This window comes from Leguminivora glycinivorella, chromosome 8, assembly GCF_023078275.1.
Source record: "Leguminivora glycinivorella isolate SPB_JAAS2020 chromosome 8, LegGlyc_1.1, whole genome shotgun sequence".
Lineage (NCBI taxonomy): Eukaryota > Metazoa > Arthropoda > Insecta > Lepidoptera > Tortricidae > Leguminivora > Leguminivora glycinivorella.
In genome coordinates, this window is record NC_062978.1 from 1685387 (window position 1) to 1697928 (window position 12542).

At 37.4% G+C, this 12542-nt stretch overlaps 1 long non-coding RNA gene across 1 annotated transcript; it reads right to left on the bottom strand.

The window, feature by feature from the left end:
* Positions 1 to 5525: 5525 nt before the first annotated feature.
* Positions 5526 to 7227, bottom strand: LOC125228832. The gene is made up of 3 exons (XR_007177330.1): positions 6873 to 7227; positions 6415 to 6775; positions 5526 to 5806 (listed from the first exon to the last, which is right to left on the bottom strand). It is a non-coding gene; the product is annotated as an uncharacterized LOC125228832 (long non-coding RNA).
* Between the last annotated feature and the right edge of the window lie 5315 nt (positions 7228 to 12542).

Sequence of the window (12542 nt, forward strand, 5' to 3'; positions counted from 1 at the left end):
TGTCTCAAGCTTACTTCTCATGAGGGCAGTATAAAGAAGCTTTATGTCCCTGGGATTGTCAAATTCTTTGGCGTTGCGGACAACAAACCCAAGTCTGCGGTAACAGTCTGCAGCAAGCATTGTCATGTGCTCATGAAAGTTAAGGTGGGAATCTAAAACAACCCCCAAGTCCCGTATCAATGTGACACGGGCGATGGGTTTCCACCCCAGGAGATACTGCCTACACAGGGGACTACGCGCTTTACAAAAAGTAATAACCGCACAGTTGTCAACATTGAACTGAAGTTTCAGAAGTTTGTTTACAAGACTCAATTCATAAACCCGATCAATATCACTTTGTAAAGATTGTAAGTCAGAATCTTCCTGGACCCTGTAAATTAGTTTCAGGTCGTCAGCATAGAGTAGGCATTGCGCATGCTTAGGCACCAAGGCCAGATCATTGACCATAACACCAAAGAGCAGAGGACCCAGAATAGAGCCCTGACTGACCCCGGAACGGGTGGGGTAGGCACTCGACACATAGCATCCGTGCTGCACATATTGCCGTCTATCACGTAGATAACTAGCAAAAAGGCAAAACAGTTTAGGCGAGAAACCAATGCTGCATAATTTGCTTAAGAGTACGTCTTTATCTACGCGATCAAAGGCTTTTTTTAAATCAAAGTACAGCACGTCCACCTGCATCCCTCTATCTAAGTAGCGCGAAACGGAATCAACCAAGGTTAAGAGGCCTTATTCCTAAAGAAGAGCGTTTTTTGCAAAATGTAACATTTTTCATTCAAAACTATAAAGAAACTATACTTAAGTGATTATTAAAAAACTGATAATGTTCCTAAAAGAACATATCTTAAGCTAGTTAATCATAATATAATATTTTAAAATATGTCTTTTTATACTTAAAACAAATCAGTTTTTTCGGTAGACGTTTTCAAATTTCGTAGTGGGTCACTCGTTTAGAATCGTGATTGTGCTGTTAAATATGTTATTTGGGGTAATAAATGATCACAATCCTATTTGTTATATCCAGCACGGGAAGCATGGTCGCGCGATAGACGATAAAATATCAGCGGGCGAAGCATGGAAATGTGATAGAGATAATTTGACAGTTAGGGTTCAATAAAATGACAGTAATTTTCGATATATATCGCTCTTAACATGCTGGCTCGTTAGAGTATGAAGTTAGTTATACATTTATAGCAGTAAGTGACCGAGCTGATAAACGTCAATTCGCATAACATGCTCGTTGGATACATTTGACAGATCGTCCCATTTTGACAGTTTGGGGAGTTAATTTTAACTAAGTGGTTCTGAGGTCACGATAAGCTTTATCGTCGAAGTAAAACTAGTGAATCGATCTATTTTAAAGTATAAATATCCGGTAAGCATCCGTTTTCCATGATTATATTGGAAGTTTATTAGTTAGAAAGTTCGGCTATGTATACTATTCTCATAATTTCTTTGCAGGAAAGTCAAATTATGCTATACCTACTCGACGCCGCTGTAGAAGAAATTTTAGTCGAAAATTCCAATACACAGACGCTTCAAGAGACGCTCGCAACCCGTCTGATAAGTACGATGAAGAAATGGCATAAATAAGTATTTACAGAGTGCATAAGGAGGCGACAGTGCATTTCACATTCCCCAACTTAACGCCGAGAATCACAAATCTAACAACCATGATGGATTACCTAGTGCCCTAAGGTAAAGCTACTTATAAAATTGACATGATTGCAGTGTATCTAGTTAAGTAAATACATTCTTGATGCCTAATGTTAATGTAAAAGTTTGTATGTTAGAGACAGACAGAGCTGCTTCAAGCAAACATCATCATTTCACAAAACTCCCACATAGCATCATCATTGTTATCAAAAGCACTTCAAAAGTATCTTTGCCATACCTACTCTAATATATCTGTTAATTAAACACAAAATCAGCTATTACTTTGGCAAAATAATTATTTATTCATATCCCAAGGAGAAATATCAACTTGAAAAAATTGCAGCTGTTCTGATTACTTATTTGTTTTAATGATTAGATCTATGGGACTAAATTGTAAAGTACCTAATGTTAAGACAGGTTTCTTTTTGCTAAGTGTTGCCTTGCAGAAATTTTCACCAGCCGCCACTGGTATTTGTACAAGGCTTTTTTATTTTATTTTATTTTACTAATTTGTTTTAGGTTCTTAATTACCTATCCACCCTAGCAGAGCTAGTGCCAACTACCAAGTACCAACACAAGACTAGACAAGATTATGGCTCATCCATTTGGTAGACTACTGTGATATGACCCAGCATCTCAATCAATTGACATTGTACAATATCTGATGTCAACAGAAGGCAAGTATGTCATTTGAGTACCTACTAAACCATTAGACATAAAAAAATAATTAGCACTATCTCTATAAGTACCTATTGATTGTGCAGTGAGATAGGTAGGTAGCTATTGTTTGGTTCATATGTTAATCAGTTACCTCTGAGAATGAAATTCTTTAGTACCTGTTTTACAAAGGATATGTATTGCCCCATAAATGATTTAAGTAGCTAAGTTTAAGCAGGTTTATAATTTGTAAACTTGATTGCAATTATCCTTTTTATTAAACTGTTTATCATCATCATCCTCCTTGCGCTATCCCGGTTTTGCCACGGCTCATGGGAGCTTGGGGTCCGCTTTGACAACTAATCCCAAGATTTGGCATAGGCACTAGTTTTTACGAAAGCGACTGCCATCTGACCTTCCAACCCGAAGGGTAAACTAGACGTTATTGGAATTAGTCCGGTTTCCTCACTTCACCGAAAAGTGACTGGAAAATATCAAATGACATTTCGCATTTCGCACATAAGTTTCGAAAAACTCATTGGTACGATCCGGGGTTCGAACCGGCGACCTCCGGATCGAAAGTCGCAGGCTCTTACCGCCAGGCCACCAGCGCGTTATTATTAAACTGTTTATATTAAATTAAAATTAGGTATAAATTTAGACAAACTCACACAATGGAGAACAACTATTAATGGTTAATTTTACACTGTTACAGTGTGTTTGTTCTGTTTCAGTGGATTCCAATTGTATAGGAGTATGCTGTAGTTTTAACACTTCCACAGAATATACCATCATTTATTTTATGAAAATAAAGTTATTATCTAGGTCAGTTAAGGCAATTCAAACATCATGTTCCCTTTACATAAGGTATCAACTCACTTTCAAGTTTACTCTCTCCTCCCACCAGACACGTTGTCCCTGTTTCTTTTTATATTGATAATTTGCCACATTTTTTGAACCAAGTAGGTACAACCTAAAAATAGACTTCTTGTGTGACAATAATTTCTAAACTGCTGCTTACATTTACAGTCAACTAATTAGCATCCTAGACCACTCTAGAACCCCTTCTTATTGATACTGTGCTTTATTTGCTATATAAGTCAGTTTGAATTTTACTGTAAAAGGATCCTACCGTGGACTAGGATTCAGATTGGTTGCCTGTACCTGTTTCTTTTTTATTCTTCCAGAAAATTCGTGGTTCAAGAGGAACTATGGAAGAGGTGCCTCTCGGCCTATCTAAGCATGATGCAATGAACTGCTGGCTGTTGTCAAGAGCTGGCGTGCGAGCGTCCACAATAAACAATTATTTAGGACATTATTTTGTTTTACTATCACACTGCATACAGCCTTAACAAAATCTGATAGTCACCTCTGTGCCGGCGAGAATATTTGAAATAGGTAAATAATACAATTTCCAAAATAAAATATTTTTTTTATTTGACAAAAAACAGTATGTAAATTTCAGGTACAGTAGGTGTAAAATGTACTTAAGACATTTGTATATGGGTTCTGAGTTAAAATGTACTGTACTGTTGTGTTAGAAAACCCAGAAAAATATAAATTAAAGAAAATAGGTACCATTTATTACTGACATTTGTACACTATTTTTCATCGTAGAAATGTACATAATCTTTGTCTAAATCTAATGTCTAAAATAGGCCCTTAAGGCATTGTATCCATCGCTGTACCGCAATGCTGATAAGTTGTGTGAGGAAGTCGCCAGCTCTTCGGTCATTGAAATTAAGTTCTACACTGTTAAAACTTTCACAAGTTCAGATAACTGGAAATTAGAGCCATTCTCCATATATTTCCATATTTTTTTATGTATGTCGTACCTATAAAAATATTGAATCTTTATTGTCACAACTTAATACAGTTTATATAAAGTAACGAAGAAGTGCAAAAACAAACAAACTAATCTAACAAGTAACCTTTCTTAGGTGCAGCTCTATTAGTTTTGAGCGTTGCGAGGGTTTCAAGGCACAATGGTTATACAAATTTTGCCCCGAGGGAAACACCAGTTTTTTTCACCACAGCAATACGAGGAAAATACTAACTGTACCTAAATCAAAATCATCAATTTATTAAACATATGCGAGTAGGTATGATATGATTCAAAAACACCATACCTACTTAAAAGGCAAAATCTACCAGCCAGCTTAGGACAAGTTAAAGTCTGTATGAAACAACTTTGCAATCTTGCGGATAAAATTCAACTTTCTCATCCGTTTTTTGGAGAATGAAGAGAGCTTCTACCAGTTGGTGTGGTGAAAAAAGAATTTTGTATTTAAAGTTTAAAAAAATGCAAAACACATCCACTTTATAGTATTTGAAATAAAATACAAAATAGTTTTTGATAAAAGTATTTAAAATTGAAAATAGGTATTTTATATTTGTATTTCAAATACATTCATTTCTAATAATTAATATCTCTGATTAGATCGACATCAACTTCTTGTATTTCCTCGACATCTTCAGTGCTTTCTAATATACCATGACTGAAACAAAAAATAAATTAAATTAGAGAGGTCACCTTTTATGGTAACTTTAATGATGAATAACCATCTTAAATAAGTCATATGATGTAAGTATATAATATTCAAAATAAACATCCATGGTTCCGGGACAAATATACATATACAATCCCTAGAATATCTGCTTAGAAGGTAGGGTCACTATGCGCTAAGCCAAACTGGTCATTAGACCCTTTAGCACAACTTGCCTACTTGCCTAGTCGCGCGCGCGAGTCCATACATCAAACGCGACTTCAAGTATGGACTCGCGCGCGACAGGGCAAGTTGTGCTAGAGGGGCTGTTAAATGTTTATGAATCATCATCATCCTCCTTGCGTTATCCCGGCGTTTGCCATGGCTCAAGGAAGCCTGGGGTCCGCTTTGCCAACTAATCCCAAGATTTGGCGTAGGCACTAGTTTTTAAGAAAGCGATTGCCATCTGACCTTCCAACCCGAAGGGTAACTAGGCCTTATTGGGATTAGTCCGGTTTCCTCACGATGTTGAATAAAGGACTTAACATACATACATATAATCACGCCTGTATCCCATAAAGGGGTAGGCAGAGCACATGAAACCACTAAAGCTTCAGGGCCACTCTTGGCAAATAAGGGGCTAAAAGAAAACGAAACTGTGGCATTGCAGTGAAAGGTTGCCAGCTTCTCGCCTACACCACAATTTAACCCATATCCCATAGTCGCCTTCTACGACACCCACGGGAAGAAAGGGGGTGGTGAAATTCCTAACCTGTCACCACGCAGGCACGCTAAAAGGCTTAATTATTACAAAAGTAACACTCACACTTATAACTTTTCTGGACCAATTCAAACTATTTCAAACAAGTTGGTTTTATGGCATTTAGTTCAATTACACCTCACTGGCCGAAGTATGGTTCACTGTCATATTGTTTTTCTTTTTCTGCAGCTGTAGAAAGTATGACAAGAAGGAGCCACATCATATTTAACTATGCAATGGTAGCCTGCAACAATTATTAGAAACTGGATTTGGGAAAAAATATATATATGATTAACAAGAGACATTTATTATAGTTATTATGTATCAATTAAGTTATGGAATTAAAACCGAAATAAATTACACATATGAAAGAAAAAGTGACCAAGGCCTCTCGTGCTTGAGGCAATAGATTATAATTTGACTTGTGTTAATTAGAATTAAGTTATGGAAGTTTATACTGCCTTTATACACTATCATTCTTTCAATTATAAATTTTAAGAATTATCTGTTTGAAATGTCATTCACTTTTTTTTTATATTGGTCAGCTAGTACCTACATAACCATTAGAAATGATAGTATTCGCATGAGATGACCGGTCTGGCCTAGCGGGTAGTGACCCGGCTCGCTAAGCCGCGGTCCTGGGTTTGAATCCCGGTAAAGGCATTTACTTGTGTGATGAGCACGGATATTTGTTCCTAAGTCATGGATTTGTTGCTATGTATATAAGTATTTGTATATTATATATATCATTGTCTGAGTACCTACAACACAAGCCGTCTTGAGCGTAACATGGGACTCAGTCAATATGTGTAAGAACATCCTATAATATTTATAAATATTTAATTTATGTACCTCATTCCATGCTCTAGGTACTCTATGCCAGAGCCTTGTAGTGCCCGCTGTTGTTGAGTATATAATTATATATCATGCCCACTTAAAATTTGTCTGTGTCATGGCATTTCACATCTCTCGCGGCAAGCCTAGGCAACATTCCTTGTTGGCTCCTTGGTATGTTTGCAGCATACCCTGACTGAATTGCTCAGAGGAAATTCGCCGTCGCTAGACGCCGATTGAAACACAGTCTGGCTCTGTCGCGCCAATATTGAAGAGCGATAGAGATAACGATATTATCGTAAACGTTTGTGCTCCCGGGTACGTATCCTCTTAAATATTTCACTATCATTCTCCTGCCCGCTTGTCCGTCTTGCATCAACTGAAAAATATAACAAAAGCAATTAATAATGTAACAAACTACAAGAACCCAAATATTACCATTAATATACTAAGTATTGTTATTTCATTAAACTTACCATTTTTGGTGGAATTCCTTTAGTTTTTACAACACACAACTTACTTTCATCTTTGACTTCTATGTTTTTCGGGTGTATGTGACATTTGTCAATATGTCAAATCAAACTTTGACAGGTGTCACAGCTGTCAATTTGAAAAATCCGTGCATTTTATTGTTCCAAAACACATTCCGCAACGAAATAAAGGCAGCTATTGAATGGATTTTTATAAAAGACAATAGTGGTCACTCACACACTTATCATTTATCTATCGACGCGTTCATTTTATTAAACCCCGATTTATAACTTTAGTATGCTTTGAGCTACAATATAATTCCACCTTCGGTAGACGATAGAGATATATTTAATGACAGACCATAATTGCCCTGCAGGCCGTCCGGATATCGCACTTACAAATAGTGCGATAGGGACGGCCTGCTATTTTATCGTCTATCGCGCGACCATGCTCCCCGTGCTGTACGAGGTAATCATAGTTTGACATTTTAAGATTTATTTGAAATGGTGGATTTAATAAATAACCTTCCGTATCTTCCCCATTTTTTCGATAAAAAGAGGTTTACATTATGTATTTTTCCTGGGATTCCTGCATTTATTGTAACTCTTAAATAATATTATCCTAAACTAGAACTTCTTGTTGACACAAGATTATACATATAGGACATACCTTTCTGTCGACAGACATTTTTTAAAGCACCTAAAATTCGAATAAAATACACTGTGTTGATACGGGCTCAGTCTGCGCCGAGCGCTCGTAGGTCGTAGACAACGGACTTGCGTTCGATCGTCCGGCGCTCCTTGCTTTCATAAGTAGCTAGATAGTTCCGTGAAATGCTGTATACTGCGACTTAACAAATCTTGATCCCGTGGGTGGCAAACAGGCATACGGTCTTATATATAGCTGCAACCCCACTGATTTCTAACCTCTCCCTATATCTGGAGAACGGCTAAACCGATTTCGACAGTCGAAGTGTCTTTGTATAGAGGGAGCGGGGAGACGTGTGGGAAAAATATGGAATCTGGTCTGCGACTCTTGGGTCAAAAAATGTTGGACGGCCTGGCTAAACGGGGGGAGATATTGGGGGGGTGCTCGACCAAATGTCATAGAGGACCCTGGGCAGTTTTTGAAGTCGCCATTTTTTTTTCAAAATGGCCGACTTGTTTTTTGTCGATTTTTCAAGTTTATCCTAGAGTGCTCAAATTTTGGTCATAGAATCTCTCTAGGGTCTAGATTAGAATGATATAAAAAAAATTTGAAAAATGCTACAAATGGGAAAAAAAATTCCACTTTTTTTGTATGGCAACTTTTAAACCGTAAGAGATAGCCGGGGGTGCTCGATCAAATGTCATACAGGAGCCCGAGTAGAAAAAAGTTGCATCAAAAAAATTCAAAATGGCCGACTTTTTTTTCAAGTTGGTCCGAGCGCGCTGAAATTTTGCATGCGGAGAGGTATGGGCCCTTAGAATACAAATGTCAAAAAAAATTTTTCGAAAATCCAAGATGGCCGCCGTTATGGCAAAATAATTTTTTCAAGTATTTTCGCGAGCCCAAAGGGCGAGCTTCAGGGTGGGAGGCCGAAGGCCGACCCCGCGGAGGGCCGCAGGACCGGGGCTCACCTTCAGGCTCCCACCCGGGCCAAATCAAAGTAATTTCACTGCGGGCATAAAGTGCTCCCATACAATTTCCTTACAAAAGTGTCTTAAACAAGCGTAACCGGCGGGCCGAAGGCCCAACGGTAGAGCTTCGGAGCCGAGCGAAGGCCGAAGGCCGAGCTCCGCGTAGGGCCTAAGGCCCGGAGCGTCCCTGATGGACTCGCCGGCGGTCCGGGAAGTTGGAAAAATACTTTCCAACTAAAATATTGATCCTAGCGAAAAATATTAAAGAACCTTTCTTGTAGAAAATATTATGAAGATTAATTCTGTGAAACATTAGTTTTGGCTGTGAGCCACCGATTTCGAGTTATTAACAAAAAACGGCCCATGAAATCTATTCAAAAATACTTTCCAACTAAAATATTGATTCTAGCGAAAAATGTTATAGAACCTTTCTTGTAGGAAATATTATTTAGATTAATTCTGTATAACATTATTTTTGGCTGTGAGCCACCGATTTCGAGTTATTAACAAAAAACTGCCCATGAAATCTATTTAAAAATACTTTCCAACTAAAATATTGATCCTAGCGAAAAATCTTATAGAACCTTTCTTGTAGGAAATATCGACTCTTTTATTTTAACCCTAGAATCCATTCGCTAGTTCGTGTTGCAATTCCACACTCGGTTAAAATACAACTTTGCTCCCTTGTATAACAAATAACTATTGCTTGTTTTTAATTATTGCACTGTCAGGAAAATCTAGTTAGTTTATAAATCGCGTGTAATGTCTAATCGGCTAGGAAAACCTTGTTTTTATACCGCGACCTTGATTTACTAGGGGGCCGGTCTCTCTTACCAACGTCATACTATGTTCAATGATTTTGAAACTAAGGATAAATTATATAGAAAATGGCGCGAAATTAAAATGTTGTATGGGACGATAAACAGTATAAATATTCACGATTTTTTTTTATATACTACGTCGGTGGCAAACAAGCATACGGCCCGCCTGATGTAAAGCGGTCACCGTAACCTATGGACGCCTGCAACTCAAACAGTGTCACATGCGCGTTGCCACCCCATTAGAAACTTGTACATTCCCTTTTTAACGCTTTGGGGCTAAAAGTATTGTATAACTAAAATATTGATCCTAGCGAAAAATCTTATAGAACCTTTCTTGTAGAAAATATTATGTAGATTAATTCTGTCTAACATTATTTTTGGCTGTGAGCCACCGTTTTTGAGTTATCAACAAAAAACGGCTCAAATATCTATTTAAAAATACTTTCCAACTAAAAAATTGATCCTAGCGAAAAATATTATAGAACCTTTCTTGTAGGAAATATTATGAAGATTAATTCTGTGTAACATTATTTTTGGCTGTGAGCCACCGATTTCGAGTTATTAACAAAAAACGGCCCATGAAATCTATTTAAAAATAATTTCCAACTAAAATATTGATTCTAGCGAAAAATGTTATAGAACCCTTCTTGTAGGAAATATTATGTAGATTAATTTTGTGTAACATTAGTTTTGGCTGTGAGCCACCGATTTCGAGTTATTAACAAAAAACGGCCCATGTAATCTATTTAAAAATACTTTCCAACTAAAATATTGATTCTAGCGAAAAATGGTATAGAACCTTTCTTGTGGGAAATATTATGGAGATTAATTCTGTTTAACATTATTTTTGGCTGTGAGCCACCGAATTCGAGTTATTAACAAAAAACTGCCCATGAAATGTATTTAAAAATACTTTCCAACTAAAATATTGATTCTAGCGAAAAATGTTATAGAACCCTTCTTGTAGGAAATATTATGTAGATTAATTTTGTGTAACATTAGTTTTGGCTGTGAGCCACCGATTTCGAGTTATTAACAAAAAACGGCCCATGTAATCTATTTAAAAATACTTTCCAACTAAAATATTGATTCTAGCGAAAAATGTTATAGAACCTTTCTTGTGGGAAATATTATGTAGATTAATTCTGTTTAACATTATTTTTGGCTGTGAGCCACCGAATTCGAGTTATTAACAAAAAACTGCCCATGAAATGTATTTAAAAATACTTTCCAACTAAAATATTGATTCTAGCGAAAAAACGTATAGAACCTTTCTTGTAGGAAATATTATGTAGATTAATTCTGTCTAACATTATTTTTGGCTGTGAGCCACCGTTTTTGAGTTATCAACAAAAAACGGCCCAAATATCTAATTAAAAATACTTTCCAACTAAAAAATTGATCCTAGCGAAAAAAGTTATATAACCTTTCTTATAGGAAATTTTATGTAGATATTTTCTGTTTAACATAATTTTTTGCTGTGGGCCACCGTTTACGAGGTATTGACGAAAAACGGAGCATGTAATCGATTAAAAAAAACTTTCTTACTAAATTATCCATTTATATATTGATCCTATCGAAAAAACGTACATAACCTTTCTTGTAGGAAATTTTATGTAGATATTTTCTGTTTAACATATTTTTTTGCTGTGGGCCACCGTTTACGAGTTATTTACGAAAAACTAAAAAATTGACTTTCAAGATCGAATGGCAGGGTACGGACCCCACCTCATGTCATGGCATTATTTTTCCATGGCTATTTAGACCCTCATCTTTCACTGGTAAAAATGACAGACTGCCTCAAGAACCTTTTTTGGTATTTTTTTTTTTACCACTTTGTACCGTTCTGGCACGGTGAAGGACCCGGCCAAATGATCTGGCATAAATACTATGCGACTTCTGAGGAACTCTATTTTCACTTTTTAATAATTCCAGGTTGCCTCAAACACCTTTTTTGGGCCTCAAAAAATTAAATCTTTAAAAATTCATAGCTCGATAAAGCCCCGCTCCCCAGCTGCCAGACTTGCAGACCTGATGTTGGCTATGATCAGAGAAGCATCTGAGCACCTTTCCAGGTTGCCTCAAGGACCTACTCCAAAATCCTGCCAGCTCTTGGACCATTTCCTTTTGTGTTTGTAATTTTCTATTGACCCCTTATTTGCCAAGAGTGGCACTGAAACTTGAGTAGTTTCATGTGCTCTGCCTACCCCTTCATGGGATACAGGCGTGATTGTATGTTGTTGTTGTTGTTGTTGTTTAATTTTATGTAAAGGCATCATAGACTAATCTAATCAAATTATTGAAGGTTCGATTGTCATATGGGTTTGACATATCGATAGCGATACGATAATAGAGTAGCAAGGGGTCAAATGCTGCAAAATATGGTGTAACTATAAATAGCATCAACATGCTGGGCTTGACCACAGCTTTGTATGATTATGTAAAGGCACATCTCGGACACTGGTGATCAAATATGGCCCGCCGAGTTTCTTGCCGGTCCCATAGTGGATACCCTCCTCCAACTGAGGGGGGACTGAAATCTTCTCGAGGCTGAGGCGTAGGGTTAGAGCCGGCGTAGTTTTATTTGACGTTCATAAGCGCATTGTAATATGCCTACTTGGAAAATAAATATTTCATTTCATTTCATTTCATTTCATTTCATATGAAAGAGGCGCGTTCCTAGCACACAGTCTAAGCTCGTGTAGGTGAACGCGTATCATGTTTGTATGAGTGAAATATGACAGGTCGACTGTTCGCGTTTTTGACAGGCGGTAACTGTGAGGTAACCGAGAGGGGGTGGGCGGCACTTTCAGCGGGGAGTGGGAGTGGCCATACTGTACGATAGTACGCATTATTATACTGTGGTAAAGGCGAAAAGTTCAAAGGTAGCAAGGACAACCGGCAGTTGCGAAATTACATTAGAATACTAACTTGTTTGGCTAAGTATAACCCGGGAAATATCATACGCTACATGGCTAAGTATAACCCGGGAAATACCGAGAGGGGGTGGGCGGCACTTTCAGCGGGGAGTGGGAGTGGCCATACTGTACGATAGTACGTATTATTATACTGTGGTAAAGGCGAAAAGTTCAAAGGTAGCAAGGACAACCGGCAGTTGCGAAATTACATTAGAATACTAACTTGTTTGGCTAAGTATAACCCGGGAAATATCATCGTTATGATTACTTTATAAACCTAGGCCAGACACTTTTTACTTTGGCGGTCGGTTAGTTTG